Raw genomic sequence first — 6,239 nt, 5'->3', positions numbered from 1 at the left:
TGCTGGGTCCTGCCTGGTGGATGCAGAACTGCTGGACAGCCACTAGCAGCAGTGGCTCTCACTCACCCTGGTTTGTACTGGAAATTAATTTTGATTTTCAAGGGAAAGATTTACACAGTGTTGCTTGTGAAATTTTGCTTGACCCCTCAAAGCAGCCAGTACCGCAGAGCAGCAAGCCTACCCTTTAGGAAGCAGAACGTGGAGATCCCCTAACACCATCATTGCTTCCCAACCCTCCCGGGCAATGTGACTATTCTGAAATGTGGGAAAACCTGAATTACAAAGATCTTGCAATAAGTGGCAGCAGTTACCGTTCTTGAAGACAGTCCAGCATCTCTTGCTCATGGCTGAGCAGAACCATATCTCACCAAGGAAGGTGATTTCTGAGAGAGTAATAATGGTCTAGTTTTAAGGCTATCACGTCATGTTTGGTATCATGAGGAGGGCATGGTCCTCTGTGGGTTTGTAGGCTTTTAAGGTTGCATACATGTGCATGGTCAGCTCTTCAAACTATAAAACACTTATGCTAAACATGTACAGGTAGACAACCAGCTACTGTAGCAGTCAGGACTGGACAAGAAAAAGAGATCAGTGAAAACCAGCGAGGGAAAGCAGGACAAATTAATCCCTTGTGTCAGTAAGTGCAATCCAGATTAAATTTGGCCTGTTACTTTCTAAGCTAAATTGGGTTAGTCCACTAGTACAGTATTGAAAACCTGCAGAGTTTATTGACTTGGAAATGCTGAAATCTGCTGGGAAGGCCACATAATACTATATAGGAACACAGAGCATCCACTCATGCAGTAATATGCTCTATAGAGTTCCAAGAGAGCAAAGGCAAACACCTACGATTGCCTCAGGTCACAGCAGGATCTGTGAATGATTCCCCTTCTGTGATGGCTAGAAATATCTTGAAATGTAGAAATGAGATAGTGCTGAGCTAAAACAGCTATACTGTTAAGGCAGCCAGTAATTTTTAAACAAGATAACGCTGCAGAATGAGTGGACGCTTCCGTAGCTTTGTTTTAGGCAGTAAATAAACCACTGCACTTCCCCATTAAATAGGTGTTCTTGGGGTACTGTGTCTGTACACCCTGGCTTGTAGGTGGTGCTGCATTTTCAAACACAACTTTAGGGCAATGCTGTTACCCTCTAGTTCCTAACAACATCGCTCTACAAACCCTATCATAATACCATCTGCCTGATTACCCTGATTTTCAGAGCACAGTTCACCGCTTTCATGCCTTCTGACCAGTACTGCATCAATTCTCACAAGCTCTGGTTCAAGAGGCTAAATAGCAGGTGCTTGCCCTGTATTTGCATTGGCACGTGCTGCACCCTCTGCAGCAAAGAGCTTTGCATAAAAGAACAGAAGGGAGAAAACAAGTGAGCCACAAAACCAGCAGTTCTAATTATTTCTTGGTAGATATTGCAAGCGACTCTCTTCAGTAGAAAAATAGAAAATATCCTGGCCCCTTTTTAATATTTATTTATCTACTCCTCTGCAGAAAGGAAATATACTTGCTGAGAACTGAAACCCCATCTGTGTAGTCAATGGAAATTTGGCCTTGACTGAAGCCTGTGAGGACTGAAAACCTTCCTGAAAGACAGTAATGACCAGTTCTTCAAAGATGAGTAGGTACCCAGCTGCCACTGGAAGCCCAGGGGTGTGAGGTTTATAAGTTCCTTTAGAAGTTTCTGGTTTTATCTTCAGTGGGAACTGGGTCCATTTCTCATGGAAACCGTCATTCATATTTGCACCCATGTAGTTCGCTACCAAAACCTCATCCTTAGCTTTTCAAGATCCAAGAGCTCAGAGAAGATGCAGCATAATGTATATGTTATTCCTAGTGCCCTCCTAATTATGGGTCTTAGACAACAAAGATGCTACTAGGCTTCTTATTTTCAAAAAGAGACTTCATTAAATATAGGGTTATTTAACTTCTGCTGAGTTGCACCAGAGTGCACACATGTAAACATGTGAGCACATGTGGACACTTGTAAAAAATTGATATGGAAATGCAAAAATCAGTTAATTGAGGTTACTGCAAAATGCCATTAGCACTCAAGGTATGAATCACCTTGTTCTCGGAGGTTTTTAAGTTTCCTCCGATGAATCACCGTCTCATACTGCACTTCAGCATTATGTTTGTACTCCACATCTCAGCCTGGGCCAAGGGAGATGGGTGCCTGGGCCAGCGTTGACAAAGTTGTTTGGTTTGTTTCTTTTTGGTTTTTTTGGGTTTGGTTTGTGTTGTTTTTTTTTAAAATTATATTTTATTATAGTCTGTGGCCATTCATGTGGTCCTAATCCAAGGCTGATCACAGAATGAAGTAAATGATGCTCCAATACCACACTCCTAACCCTCTTGTGATTATATTGTTGGCTGTCACTATAAAACAGTCTTTTGAGGGAGAGGCTGCATGATGTCTTTCATCCAAGCCTTCTGCTCCTGCAACATATTGGAAGGTTTCCAGGAATAGCAATGTTCTTTTCTCATTTTGTTTCTCAAATAAAATTATTGAATAAAAATAGACATCAGACAGGAGGAAAATAAGGGGAAAAAAAGCAAGTTTAGAGCTGCCATTGTGCAGTATTATCTCCTTGGGAAGCTAGATAGTGTTTATTCATGCTGTGCAACTGTCTTCCTTGTTCAAAAGAATTATATCACTCAGCCTTGTAAGGCAATAGAAAACCAGTTATATTTAATTAGCTGAAAATTTGCTATAGGGAGAAAACATCTTTTTATACTGTAGGTGTATGCACCATCCATTTCTTTTGAAGCGCAGGTAGATACCAGAGGCATTAGAACAAATAATAAAATGCAATAATAAAACAGTACAAATGGAACAGTTATAAAAATGCAATAACTTTCACAGATTTGTCAGAGAGCGCGTTTGCTCAGTAGGAGTTATTGTCTTCCCAAACATAAGTTCTTTCCATGCAGCATCCTCCCCAAAGTAGGGAGCTGCCTGCTTTGCTGGAAAATCTTTGGTATCTTTCAGCAGCATTTACTGGTAAGGGTCAATCCAACTGGAAAAGCTCTTTTCTGGGTATTAAACCCCTCTGTATTCCGATTAATTAATTGGGAGTAAGATGAAGAAGATAATGCATGAATTGTAAAGCTGGAAGAAACAGGATAACTGAACATATAGCTTAAATAAAAAAAATTAAAAATAGTGATAATAATAAAAAAGTGGAGTTATTTAGAATGTGCTTTTCAGGCATATGTAGGGATTTCAGATACCTGAAATTCCAGTTATTCTGTTGCAAAACACCAGCAGGATCTTAATTTCCTACCTGGTTCTCATAATTTCCTGAAAAGCTGTCTATTTCTGTATGATTTGAGCAGAATAATAAAAAATTGAGCCACCCAGAAGTATATTCAGCCTCTGGCACCTACTCTGCATTCTAAATTCAGGAGGAGGAGGAGGATTGTATCAATTTTAAGTGAGAGGAAAGGGACATTCATACTTGCTGGACTGAGCATGGTTCTTAAAGTCTCTGGACACACCTGAAAATCTTGGCCTGAGCAAATCCTGGAGGTGGTTTTGGGTCAGCAGGAGGGAGTTCTAATAAATGGGTTTGGGGAGCCAGCAGAGATGACCGCAAGCACTGAACCCCCTGACACGAAGGGACTGGCTCTGTTTCGTTGGGCACCAGCTGGATCCAGGTCCAGCCTGGGTGGCGGAGGGATGCAGAGCTGCAACCAGGGCATCATAGAAAAGGGTCTGACACTCAACCTGTGTGAGAAATTAAAAGGTGTTAAGTCAGAAAGGGGCTTTAGATCATCTAATCTGACATGCTATTCAGGAAACGGGCATACAGTTTTACCTGGAAAACCTGGAACATAATAATGCCGATGAGCCAGGCAAAGGAACATCAGGCGGGGGCTGAGTTTGGGACAGGATCAGACTCGAGCAGTGTTTTGCTCCTCGTGTGGCCCTCCCACCACACCTAAAGATGAGCATGAGGCACGTAGACACGTGGGGATGGAGATGAGCAATGGTTTCAGAAATGATGACAGTGCCTCTTGGAACGGGGAACTCAGATGACTTTGGAGACATAGATATAAGGGTCTAAGTCAGAAAAGGCATTGCTCTGGAGAGGATAGGTTGTAATAATAAGAATTTTCCTGTGTGTGAATGTGAAACTTTTGGTAATTGGTCACGGTAAGGAGTGGAATCCTGATCTGAAGACAATTGATCTGGTTTATGTCAAAAGGTATTTGTGTTCCCTGTGCATAAGAAGTGTGTTGAAAGCTTTTGATTGAAGAGAGATGAGTGACCTGGAGGTCAGATCAAAAATAATTAAACCTTCATAGGGACCACATAATCTCTGGTTAAACTTCACTAGAAGAGGAGAAGTTGTGATGTAATTCATGACTGAATTTATCTGGCAGTGTAATGTATCCAGATTAGAAATAAAGACCACACAAATGGATGGCATTCCACATTTGACAGCTACTAAAACTCCCTGTGTCTTGTAAAAAGGGAAATATACAGTGTACTCAGTGTGGTGTTTGTACAGCAAACCCTATCAGGAAATCGTTTGAGAACCAGCAAATAGCCAAAGCTGCAACTTGCTTGAAATGCAGTATATGCATCACGGGAAGAGCAAGAATGTAGGGTGAAAGTGTATTTATAATTCTGGCAAGTCGAAAGGCTTCAGTAGTTCACCTTTCTCAAAATAATAAAATGCCATCACTCTTCTTCTCAGGGAAGAAACTGTGAAGCTGTTTATTTTTTCCATCCCTATAATGCAAGGAAGGAAAGAGCTTGCAAAATTTCCACTGTAGCATATGTGATAGAGTCAGCTGCCTTTGGTACCAGAGCTACCTCATGCCACCTCACAGTCTGAGATGGGTTTATCCTCACAGCACCTATTTGAGGTGGGTCAATGGTGGTGTTTCTCCTTTATGTCCCTGTTAAAGACAAGTAATGAAGCATCAGAACCTGGAAGTGCCTCTATATGGGCTCAGTGGTACTGTGTGCTCCAGTCTGGGGACACCATTCAGCCCACAAAAGCTGTCCAGGAGGACCCCAGACCCCTACAGAGTTGATGTGACATGGTTCAGAAGCACGTACAGAAAAGCTGCAGCCAAGGACATCTTAGCTTAAGTGACCTGGCAAAATCCACAGAAAAAAATCCATGGTAAAAGAAGGAAATAAGCCCTACCTCCTCAAGGAGATAGGAGCTTGCTCTCCAGATGTGGAATGGATAGAAATCTGAAGAATGAGGCAAGGACAATGTGCTTGCTAAGGCAAAAAGGCTTAAATTATGAAAGTCTCCTGGAGCATTTTATTCATGGCAATTAGCACAAGTTCAGCTTGAAGGTACTGGTAGCTTTTGATTACCAGCTTGGGCGTGGAACACCTGCAAGGTGTAGCTGCTTTCTAGTCTCCCATAACTAAAGTTAAAGACAAAAATCACCATGAGAAAAGCTGTAAGTTCCCTCCTTGGAGCAGTGTAGCTCTTGGCCGCAATCCACGTCAGTAAACAGAGCTGTTGAGATCCCAGCTCTATGCAATTTACAATTATGCTAATTCACAGTTGTGCTAATGCACAGCTTTGGATGAGCATTTTTCTGCAGTGAATTTTCAGAGTGGCTTGGCTTCTCACAAACTGTACTCCCTGACAAGGGGCAAGATATTCATCAATGTGTTGGATGAAATACTTCTCAGCTCCCCAGGCCAATTCTGAAGGCAGGCATCTGTGCAAGCGGGATTGCACTTTCTTGGTAAGTGATTCAGCCTAGCTTAAAATAGTTGAGTTAGGTGGGGTGAATCAGTTTGGTAATGTTTGTGTCCTCAACCCATATCACTGAGGGATTATAGAAACAGCCTAGACAAGTTGTTTGGTCTAGGTATCTCTCAGGTAGCTAAATACAGGGGAAATGACTGGGGGTGCTTGTAATTTAAGAGCATGAGCCTCATTAGCGGGCAGAGGGCTGGGAGGTTAATCATTGCGGTTCTTGTGAGAAATCACACCCACCTTTTGACATCACCCTTCTGAGGGTGGCAACCATCAAATAAGTGTATTGAATGAGATGAATGATGTGATGCATGATGACGTGATAAGAATGAAATCATAAAAGGGCATAATCAAGCAGGGGTGACCCAGGGACTGAGAGCTATCTCCGTCGGGTGCATCCTGGTAGAAGTTCTAACAGCAGGATAAGGAAACTGAAGTATCACTGTGTCACACAACAGCCAAGACTGTCAAGGCATGATCACTG

The sequence above is a fragment of the Falco rusticolus genome, chromosome 9, assembly GCF_015220075.1.
Source record: "Falco rusticolus isolate bFalRus1 chromosome 9, bFalRus1.pri, whole genome shotgun sequence".
In the NCBI taxonomy this organism is placed as follows: Eukaryota; Metazoa; Chordata; class Aves; order Falconiformes; family Falconidae; genus Falco; species Falco rusticolus.
This window is presented reverse-complemented; position numbering follows the sequence as displayed.